This window comes from Dreissena polymorpha, chromosome 5 (assembly GCF_020536995.1).
Source record: "Dreissena polymorpha isolate Duluth1 chromosome 5, UMN_Dpol_1.0, whole genome shotgun sequence".
In the NCBI taxonomy this organism is placed as follows: domain Eukaryota; kingdom Metazoa; phylum Mollusca; class Bivalvia; order Myida; family Dreissenidae; genus Dreissena; species Dreissena polymorpha.
Genome location: NC_068359.1, coordinates 18,098,456 through 18,117,174, shown reverse-complemented (window position 1 = coordinate 18,117,174; position 18,719 = coordinate 18,098,456). Strand labels below are relative to the sequence as shown.

At 33.4% G+C, this 18,719-nt stretch overlaps 1 protein-coding gene across 1 annotated transcript in view; it reads left to right on the top strand.

Annotated features, from left to right (window-relative positions):
• The window catches only part of LOC127831080 (gamma-aminobutyric acid type B receptor subunit 1-like), a 119,764-nt gene that overhangs the window by 100,603 nt on the left and 442 nt on the right, over nucleotides 1–18,719 (top strand). The window lies entirely within an intron of this gene.

The following is an 18,719-nucleotide window of genomic DNA, read 5'->3' as shown; positions in this document are numbered from 1 at the left end:
GCTTTCTTGGGATTGAAACTACAGGAATTTTTAAGTAAGTTAAGAAGCACAGAGAAAACACAAACTAAATAACTGATGGTCTAGATAAACCTTAGTTGAATCGGAGACATTGTGTCTTATTAAGATGTGTTTGAGTTTCCCATTTAAAGAAACAATGTTCTAGATACTGTTGATAGTTGTCGAACCCACTTGCAGAAGCTAGATATAACAATTAAAATGGTCTTTACCACGTTCATAGGTGAGTGGGTGTGCCCATCTGATCTTGTTTCTGGCTGTTGAATCTATATTATTAATTATGTAGTTTTATGATTACTTATATAACATATGTTTTGTTCATGAGGATATAACTTATTGAGTGTAAAACCCATGTACCTAGCTCAATGGTCTAGATAACACTTACAGACCAAAGGTAAACTTTGGCATTTAACACGTTGGTCAGTTGTAACATCATAATTGATCAATAATCTTTACTGACCGCACGAGTTTTACACGTGGAAACGATGGTTTGCGTGCAAAACAAGAGTCCATTGCCGAAATGTCGAAGTCGCAGGCAGAACTTCCTTATTCATCAGTCAATTCCACGAATATAATATTTGCACCGCGAATACTGCCTGTTGCATGGAAGACCGAGTTCCTAACTTAGTGATAAAGGTTACGTTGAGCGATTAAATGTCAAATGTTTACACAATACAGCTCGTCCAGACTATACTTTTTCCATGTACTTTGCTAAATCGACATCCTCAAATGTTCAGCATTTGGACAAGATATGTAACGTGTAGGATGTAACTGCTTGCGCACAATCGATCTCGTTATGTCTTTATTGTAATAAAACTACTGTACGTATGTGTCATTAATAAGAAATTGATCGAGGTCTATGACATTGACCGTCATTTTTGGCGTGGGACGAAGCCCTATGGCGATAGTAATGATACAAATTTCTGAGACAGTCAGAATTGGCTGGCTGCCAAAACAACCACGAATGAATGAATTCCTTAAAGTCCGATTTACCACTTGGCGGTCATTCATGCGCAATCAAAGAAGAGGGACCTATACAAACAAAAAGGTCCCTGCAAAGAAGTTCTCAATAACCCGCATTCTAATACAGAACATCACTTTATAACATGACATTGTCATAAAACGTGTAAAAAATATTATTGCAGCAAAATTGCTAAGCATTGGGTACGACATAGTTTTTATTATTGTTTGCATATTCATGCGAAAATAAGTTCCTCACTTGACGGTCTAGGTCGAAACTATACGAGTGTCTACCGAGACAGTAAGAAGAATTTTGTCTGATACCATTTTTAAGGTATTAACACTCTAATGAACTTCGCGCAATATCGCCTTCTTTCGTACTCATCCGTCACTCCGAACGTTATCTGGGAATGCGCGGAAAACTTCGAATGTTCTATAAATACGCTGTGAAATACTAAATGTAGGAACCGCTAAATTCAATGACAACAAATATGGCCGACATTGTACCTGACAGATTGGGTCGTTTAAAGAAAAAGCAATTTGCTATATTGAAAGAGAAAGATTAATAAAAGTGTTATTATTGTTCATATTAATGTGAATTAATGATAAACGTCAACTAATGCATGGCAGTGTTGATATTTATGATGAAAACGATTCATGGAAATACGAATGTCAAACGATTGAAAATTTTGACCACTGTGAAGAATAACGTTTAGAACCCGTGACACTTACAAAATTTTATTTTGTTGGTGAGCAGTTAAATGGGATAAAGTGGATTTATGCTTGTGTGGTGACTGTAGCCATGTGAACGGGTTAACGTACGGCAAAACCCATCACGTGAAGAAGAGTCTTCAACTTTTCAAGAAAGGAATGCCTTTTTTTTTGCTTTCAACACAAAGCTCGCTACAGGAAGGTACATGGACTATGCAAAAAAAAATCAAGTATAACAGTTTTATTATTCATAATTGGAGTAAAGTAGATTTTATAGGAAAAGTGCACCCTGTCAGTGATTTTTTCCATATAATCAGGCTCATGTTTGCTTTCATTTTGAAAAAGAAAATATGCCATGTAAGGAAAAAGTTGTGCTGTAGATGCATGGAAACCAAGGACAGCATATTTGAATTGTATGACCAAGTAATGATGTTTTCCTAAAACATTCAACAAAAAAGAATATTATGTCCCAAATACTAAAATTACTTTTCTGAAAATGATATGCCAATGACTGCTACTTGTGTGATCACCTAAATTATGTATTATGGTTATTCAAATTAAAATGCTGCATATTTATTATCTTTTCAGCAATGATCAACAACATTGATGGTCCAGGAACGGTTAATTACTTTTTGTCAACACTGTATGTTCCAATGATCAATTGAACTTAAAGAAAATGGAAATACATGCGGAAAGGACGTACATTCATCAAGTTTCAACTATCTCCTTTATAGCAGACAGGCTTATAAGATGGAAACGAAGTAGGGTTTTCACTGATTTATGTGATTGTTAATGTAGAACCAATGTTTTAAGTAATAAATAAAATGTAACGTTAATAGTCAGTTTCATATCCAGTAGGGATAATACATGTATTTGGTATTAACATTTGGATGAAGAATGTATATATGTGGTGTTTACACTTACTTATTAATCCAGTTTAAAAGGGTGTTTCATATAAAATACTAGTAATGGCATGCAATGTCGTGAATGTCTGAATAAAAAAAAAACGATGACGCATATCATAATGGATTATGTCACACTTCTCATGAAACACTAATGTCAGTTCTTACTCCTATACAAGTGCTTGTGTATTTGACATCTGTATATGATTGTCTTGTTAAATTACATGACGAAAATGTTTTCAATTTATAGAAACAACTTCGAGAAGGCTTATGGAAGCCAAATTAATAAGAAAATACCAAATATTTGTATTTTAATAAATAAAAATGGTTTAAATTATTCATACACAATTTGCAATTATGCATAATTTAGTTCGACTGAAACTTATTGAAGTTCTTATGAACCTGCCTTAATATAACTATTTTTACTAGTCAAATATCAACTTCAAAGGAACAATGGTGTTATCTTTTCAGTGATACATTGTATGCTGATTACTTGTGCTGGAGGAAAATGAAACCAGACAGATTATGGACTCAAATTCAGTCTGTAAAAAAGCTAGGAACTTGCAGTCACTGAGTGTTCTTCTTTACAGTCATGTGTTCAATGCTGCAACAACATAAATATTATAGCTGGCTCTGGACGCAACCTTATGCATCTTAAAATGATCTTTGAACGCGATGGTCTCAAGATAATTTTTATAATGAATGACTCTGACGGTCAGCCCAGGGTCATCAATGCCAAGCGTCTTTTGGAGACACTTATTCCAACCCGTCGAAGTTCTTCAAAGGTCTACCATGACAATCATGTATTTGTTTTGTTTGTCATAATAAGTTTAATGTTTAATATTACTAGTATCACTAGTCATTGATAAATTGATAAATCTATTTTCATTTAAACGTGTTTGATTGAATGATTAAATGTGCCTTGTTACTTAATTATTAATGTTCTTATTTCCCTGTAACATATTCAAGTCTTATATATAGAAGAACGCATTTCACGTGCAATTTCAAACTACGTTAGCAAATCTTACTGCACTGAGTAGGTTACATCTCACACATGATATATGAGATGTATGTATGATTATATATTTATGAGTTTATTATAGGCTTTTCCTCTTTTTTTATCTATCTATAATAATTTTTGAACATTTAGCTCATCTTTATGCTCACATATAAAAATCTTAAATTCAGTATGGCGTGTCTGGAAAAGGGGTTTAACCTTGATTGCAAAGCGGGAGCTTTTCGTTTTCACTGGTGACCCCCATTTTTAGCTTATTATAAAGCCTATCCTACTCACCCCGGCGTCGGCGTGAGCGTGAGCATGCAAATGTTAAAGTTTGCGTACCACCCCAAATATTTCCTATGTGCCTTGACATATTGCTTAAATATTTTGCATACTTCTTTACCAACATGACTCCAACCTTTAAACAAGAGCAGGCAACTGTATCAAGCATTTTGTAAGAATTATGGCCCTTTTGTCACTTAGATTATGCATATTATTGATAAATCTATGTTAAAGTGTGCGTACCACCTCAAATATTTTCAATGTTCCTTGACCTATTGCTTTCATATTTTATAAACGTCTTCACCAACATAATCCCAATCTATAAACAAGAGCAAACAACTGTATCAAGCATTCTTTAAAAATTATGGCTCTTTTTCCATTTAGAATATGCATATTATTGATAAATCTATGTTAATGTTTGCGTACCACCTCAAATATTTTGAATATTCCTTGACATATTGCTTTCATATTTTGCAAACTTTTCTACCAACTCGACCCCAATCTATAAACAAGAGCAGACAACTGTATCAATTTTGTAAGAATTATGGCCCTTTTTTGTCTTAGTAACTAAACATTTTCTTAAATTGTGTGTTTTTATCCACTTGACTTCTAAAGTATCAAAGCTATTGCTTTCAAACTTCAAATATTTTCTTACTACCATGAGGGTATTGTACCTGACAAGTTAAATTGTACATTGACCTTTGAATGACCTTGACCCTCAAGGTCACAAGAATAAATTTTAGTTAAATTGCCATAATTTATTTATGCATGATAAGATTTTATTCATAATTTGACAAAACAACACTTACCTGAATACCACAATGGACTCCACCCAAACAAAACAATACCCCACGCCCCAACCCAGAATCCCTGCACCCCCCGCCCCGCCCCCCCCCCCCCCCAATTTTTGTTTTCTTTTATATTTTTGAAAGATTGTCTAATAAATGACCACACCTCACATTATACCCCCGCTCAACCCCCCCCCCCTCTACCCAACCCCATTTTTTTTCTTTGAAACATGGTTAAAAAAAACAAATATTTATTTACTTTTTTTGAAGGACCATCCAAACACCCAAGCTATTGCTATCAAACTTGAAAAAAATCTTATTAGTTTGTTTTATGTCTTTACAAATGTTCAATAGATTGCTGAAAATATACCTGAAATTTTACCTTGACCTTAATGAATAATTTGAACAATTTCCCCATGATGGCTTATGTTATACTGTCAAGCACTCGTATAGTCGAGCGCGCTGTCCTCTGACAGCTCCTGTTTTCTTATTTTTCATTCAAGCATACATTGTAGATGATTTCTATGTTCGAAGATTGTAATTTCCTTTTGCAATGTTTTTGTATGTCCCCTTTCGAAGAAAAGGGGGCATATAGTGATCGGACTTTCCGTCTGTCCAACTGTCCGTCTGTTCGTCTTTCCGTCACACTTTGCGTTTAGGTTTCGAAAAATGCTCATAACTTCTATGTCCCTTGAGATAAATCCTTCATACTTGGTATGCATGTGTATATGGACAAGGCTTTTCCATACGCACAAAAATGTTGACCCCTGTGACCTTGACCTTGAACTTAGGATCTGCGTTTAGGTTTCAAAATCTGTGTTTAGGTTTCGAAAAATGCTCATAACTTCTATGTCCCTAGAGATATAACCTTCATATTTGGTATGCATGTTTATATGACATTACTTGTTTGTTAATTTGTATGCCCCCCTTCGAAGAAGAGGGGGTATATTGTTTTGCACATGTCGGTCAGTCCGTCTGTCGGTCCGTCCACCAGATGATTTCAAGAATGCTTACGCCTAGGACCATGAAACTTCATAGTTACATTGATCATGACTGGCAAATGGCCCCTGTTGATTTTCAGGTCACTAGGTCAAAGGTCAAGGTCACAGTGACTCGAAATAGTAAAATGGTTTCCGGATGATAACTCAAGAATGCTTAGGCCTAGGATCATGAAACTTCGATGGAACATTGATCATGACTGGCAGATGACCCCTTTTGATTTTCAGGTCACTAGGTCAAAGGTCAAGGTCACAGTGACTCGAAAGAGTAAAATGGTTCAGGATTATAACTCAATAATGCTTACGCTTAGGATCATAAAACTTCATAGGTATATTGATCATGACTGGCAGATGACCCCTATTGGTTTTCAGGTCACTAGGTTAAAGGTCAAGGTCACAGTGACTCGAAACAGTAAAATGGTTTCTGATGATAACTCAAGAAAGCTAACGCCTAGGATCATGAAACTTCATAGCAACATTGATCATGATTGGCAGATGATTCCTCTTGATTTTGTTTTCACTAGGTCAAAGGTCAAGGTCACAGTGACTCGAAATAGTAAAATGGTTTCCTGATGATAACTCAAGAATGCTTAGGCTTAAAATCATGAAACTTCATAGGTACATTGATAATGACTGGCAGATTACCCCATTTGATTTTCAGGTCACTAGGTCAAAGGTAAAGGCCACAGTGACTTGAAATAGTAAAATGGTTTCCGGATGATAACTCAAGAATGCTTACGCCTAGGATCATGAAACTTCATAGGTACATTGGTAATGACTGGCAGATAACCCCTATTAATTTTCAGGTCACTAGATTAAAGGTCAAGATCACAGTGACAAAAAACGTATTCACACAATGGCTGACACTACAACTGACAGCCCATAGGAGGGGGCATGCATATTTTACAAACAGCCCTTGTTTCTTTATTCCTTTTGTCACATGTTATAAACTATCATATTTGTATATATTATACATTTATCTATAAATACATACTAAACAAAGTGTTGTTTGTTCAATATTTGGATGAATGAGAGTGAATTTTGTAAATAAATGGTTCACAAAAAATGGAGGAAAAAAAATGGGGGGGGGCTCAAAACTGAAAATGTCAAAAAATATTATTGTACGGTGAATTGTATTTAAACTTTAATGATCAATACAGAATACCACAATACTTGATACACTAAAATATGCGGAGAAAGAAGAGAATATCAACATGTCAACACCTTTAATCTGCGCAGAAAGCGTTAACTTTTTCAAACATTTTTCTTTTCTTTCATTTTAATGAATGCCGTTAGAGTCCCGGTATAGCTACGGTACAAAAGAGAACCGGCGCTCTGCCGGAATGCCACCAGCATTCACCGGGGCTCCGCCGGGGCATTACTGGCGACGACCGGGGTGAAACCGGGGCGTTGCTGTAGCTCTGCCGGGGTCTGATGCCGGTATAGACACGGTGAGTGCCGGTCGTGTTACGGTATACCGGGGCTCTGCCGGGACGCTATCGGCACTAACGGCGACAACCGGGGCCATGCCGGGACGCTTCCGGCTTTCACCGGGGCACTACCGGCGACAACCGGGGCTTGACGGGATAAACCGTAGCCAGTCCGGGTTGACCGGGACTCTGCCGGGCTGTTTACCGGCTTCAACCGGGGCGGCACCGGGAAATAGTGTGACTGCGTTAAAAAATGTCTACGCTACGAATCATCCCGGTCCTCGCCGGTCGACCGACGTTAGCAAACTGGGATGGATCGGGGCTCTACCGGCAAAAGTGATACATGGGCTTAAGTGGATTTTCTTTTGTATGCACATTACAAAGGAAGTATGAGTGTTTTCCTGATCTGTTAATTATGTAATAGAAAACTATTTTAGGCTATTGAAAGGTCTTTATTTGACGCCAACAATAACAGTTTTTTGCGGCCATGTAGTTGTTGTATATATTCACCGCCTATTTAGACGAACCTCTACCAGATCTGTAGAGTTGAACAAAAGGTTATCGTTCCCACAACCAGTACCGTGTTGTCCTCCACCGTCTATGTACACTGTAGTATATACACAACTATTGTCTTTTCTTGCAGTCTCTGAGCTTCTGCACTCAACCGCTAGGGTCAATCCGTATAAATTCGGACGAAGGGGTAAATTCGGACAAAACATCCTAAATTACGTCACACTAAACCTAGCCCCAGGCCTTCAGCGCTTTGATTTCAAGATGATGCACCCCTCCCTTTTTTACTAGGACAAGTCACGTTAAGCTAGCATGCGATATGCAATTGTTATTAAGATTGGTATGGCACAACCAAATATATGTGTAATTACTTACATATCAGTTTGATTTCAGGTAAACGTCAATACCTCTTACCCAAAATGAAGCATACATATGTACTTTTGTACTTAGGGGATGACAGTCTAATAAATTTACTTTTAACTAAAACTTAACATTTCTTGTGTGTGATTGTTTAAGGTCATTTGCAAAGATCCATTACTGTGACCTGCAATTAACTAGAATGGTCTTCTTTGTTGTAATTTTAAAACTCAGGTTAACATCTGCGTGAAGTAATTGATGTCTTAAAATATTCAATTAAATGTCAAAGTAGTCCTTCGCGGTCGTTATATATGGTCATTGACCAAGGACCATAAATCGTACTGAAAATTACATTTGTACTCAAAATGTGAGATAATGTTTGTCAGTCAATGACTTTAATTTCTATTGGACAGCTCGATGAAACTTCCGATATTCAATTTGAAAGCTTTCAAAAAGAACTAGTCTTTGATTATATTTAGGGATTTTGGTGTAAAGGCCGTTGTTGCTAAAATGTATTTACTGTTTCTTCTGAAAACTATTGTACTTGGGTTTGTAAAACATATAGACATGCTATTCGGTGATTGTAATTCTAAATTTTTATTTCAAACCAAGAAGACACAAAATTATTCACGCTAAATAGTAAAATTACGTTTCAACATAATCAGAAGTAACTGTGATATTTGTTATTGTTACGATTATAATAAAACAGGTAATATATGTATTCTCTAAACTTGAGAATATCGGCTATAAAGATGATATGCTTTGACAATTTCAATTATTCGTGTCTGGAGACCTATTACATGATTTATACATAAATTGAGGTACACATCTGGAAAATCTGTTCGAATAGCGAATAGTAGCACTTGACATATGCTGTATTTATCTCGGTCATTGCGCAGATATTAAAAGAGGTGTAACTTTACGTATGTGTATCGCATCAATTAAATGTGGGATGGTTATAAGAAACCCACACAGCCATCTCAACAATAATCATTATGTGCGTTTTATTTTTTAATTAGTTCCTTTAAATACATGGCAAACGTTTCACCATTTTACATGAAAGATTGTTTTATGGGAAGATATATTTTTTAATATAAATAACAGTATGTACACACTGAAATTTACTTTCAAGGTATTATCATCAAGTGTTCAAGTTAGACAATTATTGTTATACAATTTACAATATTTTCTTTCACAAAAGGGGACTACTAAATATATCGAATACAGTGGAAATGGAATTTTGATATTAAACTTGACTTGAAAAAGGAAGAGAACTATTAACTTTCATATGTCATAAGCTTTACCTGAATATCAGTTTATTCCTTAATATGTTAATTATACTCATATTGTTTTAGTGCATTCGAATTTTGTTAGAGAACCATATTTATGTTGCGAAGGATGAGAAGAATATCAAGGTAATTACAGTAGTGAGAGCAACCACTAAAGATTAAACCCAGGCAAAATAGCAACAGATTTATCATGATCGCCAATTAAGAAAGGCAACTCCATTTCCACTGATCAGACGTGTTTATTTTGTAAGTAATTAACCAAGGGCAGAAAACAAAGTCAAACGCAGTTCGCATGCAACAACACTATACAACATGCTTTATCTATAAACGGATCAACATTGTGTCCTTATAGACTACACGTGTTCATTACACATACAGGAATATGAACTATCTTTGTAGAATATCCTATGGATGCATTCATATTCTGCTAATTGATAGAATAAGATCATATATCACCGCATGGCTAATGTTAGTAAAGCAACGACCTTCTTGATAAATTACTTATTTAGTTAGAAAACATTTGTCTGTAACAAGTGCAAGCTAAGCCCTCCGGTTTGTATAAATGGCAACTGACTTTTCATGACATGACACATATACGAACATCGTGATCACTCTTCGTTACATTTATTATAAATACAGTACAAATAAGTTCATGCGCATGGTAGTCGCCTTGATGTCTTGGGTAAAATGGCAACAATATACTGACCTCGTCACAATACCCATCTTATACAAACTTACCAATCAAATATAGTACGTACATAAAAAGGCAACTGTGTTGAGATATACACTATACCGCTCGGAACATAATATATGCTTTCCTTAAGAATGTATGATCATAAGATTTTTTTAATGTTCTGATTTGTATACCTTTCTTTATTCATGCAGATTGTCTCGTATGTATCTGTCAGAAATATTAAATTATAAATGATGGTAAACGTGATTGGTTTTTTAAGATAATTATTGTTCAAAGTCATTGCTTTTACAAATAGCCAACTTGACAGTGCATGATACGAAGGTGATATTAAAACATGTTCTTAATTACAAAACACAATGCGTTAATGTATAACATAATAATCACAATTTAATTTAATTGTATCAATTAGGCATATTAAAACATAGTAATTTGGAACTTATATTTAGGATAACGACGAGTTAACAAATCTTTAAGTTTTGGCATTTTATTGCAAATAACATTTTGTTTACATTTAATGCATTTTTTTATTTGTTGCCAATTAACAGAGACAAAAATTCTTCGAATTCAATGAAAAAAAGACAAGTATACCAGCATGAACTATATATATATATGGTATTTGAAAGGTAAGCGTGAATATGTTTTGATACTGCGCTTTTGGGAAAGAGCTCAATGATTAGACAATTCCCAAAATACAATTATCATTTACAGTACTTTTAAACAATTTGTGAAAAATAGCATATAAACCACACCTAACTACTTCATCTTACAGAAAGGGATAACTATCAGATGTTTATATCGACAATTTTACTATTGAAAATGAACATGTATTTGTTTCGGTAATCTCTTAGCATTAATCATAATCCAACCCGCCAGTTAACCATGGAATATTGTGTTATTTGTATAAGTAAGTTATTTCTCACTTTACTATATACTAACTGTCAAAGAGTGATCTTAAAAATAATTTTATCATTAATGAACATGTTTAAGAATGTGTGATTGTTACGCAAAAAATGATTTGCTATCTGAAAGATTTTTTACGTTTAAGTAAATGAAGTACCGTAACTTACAAACAATCGTGAGTCCTTAATTGTCACGTTTTTTCAATCATGAGTAAAATTTACGAGTCGTATTTGAAAATTAATCCTTTATTAATTTAAGGGCGGTATTATTTCCACATACTCAATAAGCCATAATTATTAATTAATTGGCAGATTTCCCATATTGATGATCGGAAAATTGTGAAATTGTGAAAACCAACATCGCGTCACATTAACACTAATTTTACTGTTAAAAATATATATAACATCTTTATATGAAGAACGTATGTATTATGAGCTAATTTGTCGTGTATGATGGGATTGCGAATTTAATTGGCACAAGAGAGCATCATACGAACGCCTCGTATCATCAGTAACAAAGACTTCGCTTGCTGAAAAGTCAAGGCTACAATGGGCACTTGAAATCGGTGCATATTCCTTATTTGATATTGCGAACGTAGAAATTTTAGTCCGGTAAATAATTGTATTCCATGGGATTGAATTTTAAAACATTTTTGCTAATCAGATTATCTGTGATAATGTTATGAGGAAAATGTGTGGCTTGCAAATCCATGCTCTCGCTTATATGTTGACGCCACAATTAAAATCTGATGCTTGCGAATATTCGATAAATTGGTGTAAAAGAAAGTACACGGTTTGTTTTGGAATGGTTTTCATTCACGTTTTGGTTAGACGAGTCAATATTAATGTCATTGCAATTAACATAGAAAAACTCCTCCCTCTAAAAACGTGAATATCTATAGAGGTACTATAATGCGATAATGTCTTTGGGTAGCTTACATTTATACATAGCTAAAGATTCATTTTGAGGCCGTCAAGATCAATGCTACAAAAAAAAGAAAATGATTTCTAGTTAGCAAATTGTTTGCGGATAGCTTACACGCACACCATGGCCTTAGACTGCATGTTTGTGTGGATTGGTCGGTTTTTCAAGCGACTTTTACTCAAACTAAAACCAACATTTTTTGGAGTAAGGATGGATTTATTTCACTGAAAATGTGTAAGTATGTAGCTGACAAAACATATCCAGCCTGGGATTGAATAACTATTTAAATATGATTAATGTTTTAATGTGGAAACATATTTTCAAAGGCGTGTCCATGTTTAATGTTTAAATCTTACATTTCTGTACACATTTTACATAAGCATTTTGCATGCAATTATTAAGTCGGTGGTGTCACGACTAATACCATTTTATGATAGTAATATTAGCTTATCATTGACTATTTTATTACACATCATAACAAATCAACATATGAAAACAAATAAATAATGCAAATATGTTGACAAAAATAATGCAAAATAACGAATCGACAAAACAACAGAAATACGTTTTGTTGTAAGAATACGAAAGTAGATGTTCATAATGTTTAGTAAAAATGACCAAAATAACCGATTCTTATCGAGAATGATTTATAAAAAACAACCAATGTGCATATTAAAATAAAATGCAACACAGCAAAACAAAAACATATATATTTAAAAATAAACCAAGTCGTTTATAATGAATAGAGCAGAGCAGAAATTTATTACGACTTATTACGACTTGTACATATGCCATTTAGTCTTAATCATGTCATTATACACATATTAAAAGTTCACGTGAAAAGGAAGTGATCATACAGTTTTCAATAGTGTTCATCTAGCGTAATACATGACAGTAGCTTGAGGAAACAAATCGCATTTTACAAACTATTGCTGTGACAAGGTGGCTATCGTGTTGTTAATATTTATGGAAATATGGAAATTTTCTTGCACATACACTGTGGATAATTATGCTATTAATAATAGTAAGAAAAAATACACATATTTTGCATAGATAAAGTTATAGATTCCATATGGCAGCACATCAATCTATCGGACACTTATGTTTTACATCTGTATGTAACACAAACAATATTCTTATTTCTATTAAACAAATGTTCGAATTGTAACATATTACAAATACCATATAGTTCATTATTCTTAAAATAATAAATAGTTAGTAGCTATCTGATAGTAAGGAGTATATACATACATATAAACAAAACAATAATATAAAAAATTTAAACAAGCGAACCCGCGGGACATAAAAATGCTGGTCGTATTCGTATTATGTACAGCATTCAAGAAGGACTCTCTCTTTGAAAGAGCTTCTTTCATAAAAAGTCACAAAAACAGAATACTTCATAACGTCTTTTTGGTGCATGTTCTCATAAGGCTTAGGAATTTATAAAATGATGGTCGCTTGAAATAGTATAATTATATATATGTTTGCATAATATCTTTAAAACAAGCGAAGAATAACAGAGAATATTATTCATCTTCTTTTTCACATGAGTAACAACAAAAGCAATATCTAATTCCCTTGTTATGCGAATATTACTTAACCTTCCCGTTATAATTATTCATAGATGACATGGTATTCTTATTCTTCACTCTTCAGAAGTAATTTTTGAGGCATTTAGGTAAGACATCTTTTTCATAATTAAACGATAATTTTAATTTTTTGTACAATACTAAAACTGGACTTTCAAGCAAGTGTGTGTAGCCAAAATTGTGCAAAATAATCTATGACTGTGCATTTAAATTCAGTGAGAAATGCGTTATTGTTTACATTGTGATAATTTTAGAACAAGTAAGGGAAACCGTAATCATGTTTGAGATTTTTTTAACGAATGTATACCCAATTTGTCTGTCAAATAGTGCAGGCTTTCATAGCTTTATTATAAACAACAATTTATATAATGGTATCAATGTGGTTAGTTTTACACCAATATTTCATTATTCTAATTTATCTGTGGAAATAAGGTGGATATCTGCCCAGTTTACCATAATTTATACTACACGTATTGTTGCTTTTCACTCTTAATCTTTTACAAATTTTAAGGTGCGTTTTTAGTTCCGTTGTTTTGGTATAGTTAAGTTTTTGTTACAAATGCATGGAACTGTTGACAAAAGGTTTTTGGCGAAAGTCGTCGCATTTGCAGAATAGAACAAATATTTCAAGGCCTTTCCATTGAGATGTTCAATGTTTTTACGAAAGTCCCCTGTGTAATTAGAAACAGTTCCTAGATAGTTCAAATCATCGACTTCTTCTATTTGTTGGCTATTATAGTTCCATTTTTCGTTTGTAAATAACGTCCCGCGTTTTTGGAAAACATTTGTTTTTGCTTGTGATGTATTTAAAGTTAAGCCCCATGTACAACTATCTGAAAATTAAAGATCTAAATGCCGCTGAGTTTCTTGAGACGTTTTACCTATTATAGCCATATCAGCTAACACCAAGACAATCAAAGTAACTAACGTTCCCTGTGTAATTCAAAATAGAGCCTAGATATTAAAAACATCTACTGTTGCTATTGGTTGGCTGGTAAAGGTCCATTTTTTGTTTGCTAATAGCGCCCCACGTTTTTAGAAAACCATATTTTTTTGTTTTTGATGTATTAACATTGAGACCCCATGCACAAAATATAAATGCCGCTGAGTTTCTTCAGGAGTGTTAACTATAATAGCCATATCATCAACAAATAAAAGGGAAATCAAAGTTTAATCAAGAATCCTGAAGCCTGCATCAATGTTACAATGCAAATGCAACTCCAAGTCATCATAAAAAAGTTAAACAAAAGAGGTGACATAATCTCACCTTTCCGTAAACCAACGGCGTAATTGAAATATTCAGAATAAGAATATAATATATTATCTCAATTTTTAACTTTTTGGTACATATCTTTTATAATTCTAAGTAATTTTCAATCGATACCAGTTTTATTTTTAAACCACATTGCATTTCATTGCGTTACATTTCTTTAAATAGAATCATAACATTTCATCATGTCCACGTATATGAAATAGAGCCTCATATTTTCATTGAGGTTATTTCTCAAGACAACCAGATAAAATAAAAATTGGGTGTACTGTGGAACGTCCTTTACATCCGAAATACTGTTATTGTTCGTACAAAACTATTCAATGCGTGTATAAAGGACAAACAAATGGAATATCACGATAAATATTCACCTCACGTTTGTCGACCTCTTCATGCAATGACATGATCAAGCCTTCCATCCAGCTTTCTTAGTACTTATCCTGCATGTTAAATCGCGTTAAAAAAATCACATAAATGTCTGGCAAGAATATTATTGTCTTGTGTTTTATTACGCTTGAGCGATTTAACTGCATAGCGGTTTTACATTATGGTATTAGGGTGTTTAAACTAGATTAATTATTAAAATCATGTAGTCTGTAAAAAATATTCTGCTTCTTCGTTATAAGAATAAGATAAATTATTACTTAAATTGGCAATGTATTCTGGCTATAAATTTATCAATAGAAATGCCTGCGTGTTCAGATTTTTTTTAATTTACATTTTTCCAAAGTGCGAATTGTTTACATTTTTCAGACGTTCAATTTCTTTCGTTTTTTTCTATAAAAGTTATTGTTATATTTTCTCATTATTTGTTATAAGAATAATTAAGATTGTATTAATAGTACTTTATTTGCGTTATTTTGGTTTAAATCAGAAATGCGCGATCTGCTTATTTTAAAAACAGTATGTATTGGGGGAAAAAGCTTATTATTAACAAAATGGCACATAGAAAAAAATGGATTAGCCACGGAGCAAACAATCGGAGAAAAATAAACGTTTAATTAATAGAGTCTTTGTATGAAACATCAATATCTTGGACAATATTGCTTAACGTGATAAGCATCCAAAAATTCCAGAACGGAAGCGTTTCGTGTTTTCATCGCTCTACTTGCATTTAATTTCGCACTGTTGATTATAGTTGTGATCATGTTTTGGGCATGCTAATGAAAAACGCAACTGTGCGTGGTCACTCCATTAATTAAATTGTTCAATATAAAATAATTGATTAGTAAAAATACTGTTCAAGCAATAGCAGATAATCAATAACAGAATAATACACGTGAATATAATCAATTTCAAAATGACAGAATGATAAATATTATGCACTAATATGCGTTTTATAGCAGCGATGTTAACAATATGACAATTGTTTAACAAAGTTATCAATTATGTAAAGCGAAACAATAATCATAATTCACATTCGCATATTGGTTAAAAAATCGTTCAATAAAATAACAACATATGAGTCATTATGTATTTTATATTTTAAAAGTTTGGAGACGCATTTATTCAACACAAACATGTTTTAGTTTGTAAAACCAGAATTTTGTCAAAGTTCATGCCAACAACGATTGCCGATTCAATTTTACTGTAATAAACGGATTGGGGTGGTTGTTTTGAATATTGTCTCATACATGTTGTTCCTAGTATTTTTGAACACTCTGAATCTACTTGAATTATAGATTGCGACGCTGTACAACACAAAATAATCTGACCTGTTTGGGAAACGTGTACATGTAGATTAGTGAACCAAGTGCCTAGGATAACCAGTGTGGCCAAAACATCACCATTCCTGGATAAGCTTTGAAGTAAACCGTTGTTTCTGTTGACCACATAGATCTTTTCCCCATCAGTGCTAACTGCACATCCATATACTAGTACTACAAAATACCGACAAGCATAACCTTTACTATACAAAAGCAAACGAAAACATACAATGCAAACATTTATATTAATTTTCCAGTTTGGTGATGATTTAAAAAGCACTTGCATACTGATTACAATAAGAAAAATGTAACTTCTATCAAATAAACATAATCTGTTTCATAGGAATAAACACATTTTGGTCAAAGTAAATATATACTTGTGTAGACAAGTGGCTTATTACATGTATGCAATATAGTGTAATAAACAATATTACATACTAGTTGTAATTCCCCGAGAAAGTATCTAAAAACGCACATCAAATTGCGTTATTAAAGGGTATAATGTAGAACAATACTTAATAATGTAATAATCATCTCAAACATGATGTGTAGTCAAATATATCCACGTATTTTGTTCGAAAATGACTACGATCGATAGCATACAAAACATTTTGTATCAGATGTTCCAAACAAGCTGTAATTGCTATAAACGAGTGTCGTATCTTCTGATAGAAAGTATTAAACAACATTTGTATACCTGTGCTAGAGGCAGATGTATCCGAGTATAACTTTTTGATACGACCATCGATAGCGTACATGTACAACTCTTGGCCAGTCGATACAAATAAACTAGAATTGCTGTATGCGATTGATGTGCACTCGTGATAAAGGTAAAAAGATTGCTTCATCACAAGCTTGTAATTTACAACTTGGAAATCTATTGACTTATGATAAGAAATCGCAACTTCACTGGCATCTATCAGGCAAATTGATCTTTGTGAATTGGAGAACGACAGATGGGCAATCACGTCGAAGTACTTATCAAGACGCTTTACACTTCGGTTCGTTGAGTCGATAATGATAAATTCACAAAAAGGTAACTCACATATGCCGTTTATGTTAAAAGTGGATCGTCCATCTTTGTACCCTATATTATAGAAAGATTGTCCTGTTACGTAAAATTTACAAGGGGCAATCGTTTCCTCGCATTCTATATTTCCTAGCACAGGCATTGACGAAACATATTGTTCGAGCATAGTTTGTGGTACAAATTTCGGTTTCTTGATTCGTTTTGCTGTTGCTGTCTTTCTTTCTTTTAAAAAGTCCGTTTCCCGTGTAATTTCTAGAATCATTCTATAGGCAATATAGGTATGTTCCGGTAATTCTCCAAATTTTGTTAAAGCATTCTGAAGGAGTTGCAGCTTCCGCTTTACCAAGCAACATCTATCAACGTCTGCCTCCAGTTCCGTTTTAAGTTTTACTCTTAATCCTACCAATTCCCTTTTAGCTTTGCCGTCAAGTCGATTAAGAAATTCGTCTATTTGTTGACGGTACGCTTCGATATCTGCAAACTGTTTGTCGCACGTGGCTTGTAATTTCTGTATATCTTTCCGTCTTCCCGCTTTAAATTGGTATAATTGTCCTTGCTATGACTCGATGATACGCAATAACTGTTCAAATTCCGGCATATGGTCTTGTTCCATCACTCTATCGGCAATACGGTCAACCCGACATTTTCTGTTAATTAAGCAATATATTAGGAATTATATTTCAATCAATCAAAAACCATTACATGTTAGATATTATCTGTAACAATAAAGAGCTGAACATAGCGCTATACAATATACTTCAACTTGTTTAAGAAAAAAAGGTCAACACTCTATTACTATACGAAAACAATTATAATACTTATCAATTCATCTTATTATGAGTTAAATATTAAAATTGCAAAAATAATTTTAATTATCACGTGTATCTAAGGCATAGTAAAACATGTTAAGCTTTCGGAGACTGATTACTATTTCTTTTATACCTTATGATAAAATATGACATTTATGCAGTGAAATAACAGCGGTGAAAATAAACAAAATGTTATTTTCACCGGTGAAAATAACACATTTCCGGAACTACTTTTTCTGTTTTTAGATAATCATATCAAGATTTACTTCAAGATTTATATATATTTTTATGATCACGAGTGAATTATAAACGATATCCCATCGAATCCTACAATTTTTATGTTTATTTTTTTACCGTTTATTTACATTGTAAAAGAGTTTAACTGGAGAATTTCGCTGGTATAATGACGTTATTTTTTGTATTCAAATGTAGTGATCCACGGGAGTAAGGTTATCTTTTCAGCGAAAGGGAAACAGATGTTGATTAATTTCTTGAAAATGGGGCATAAAATAAACAGAAAAATTAATAATATCAGTGTAAGATCGTTTGTTA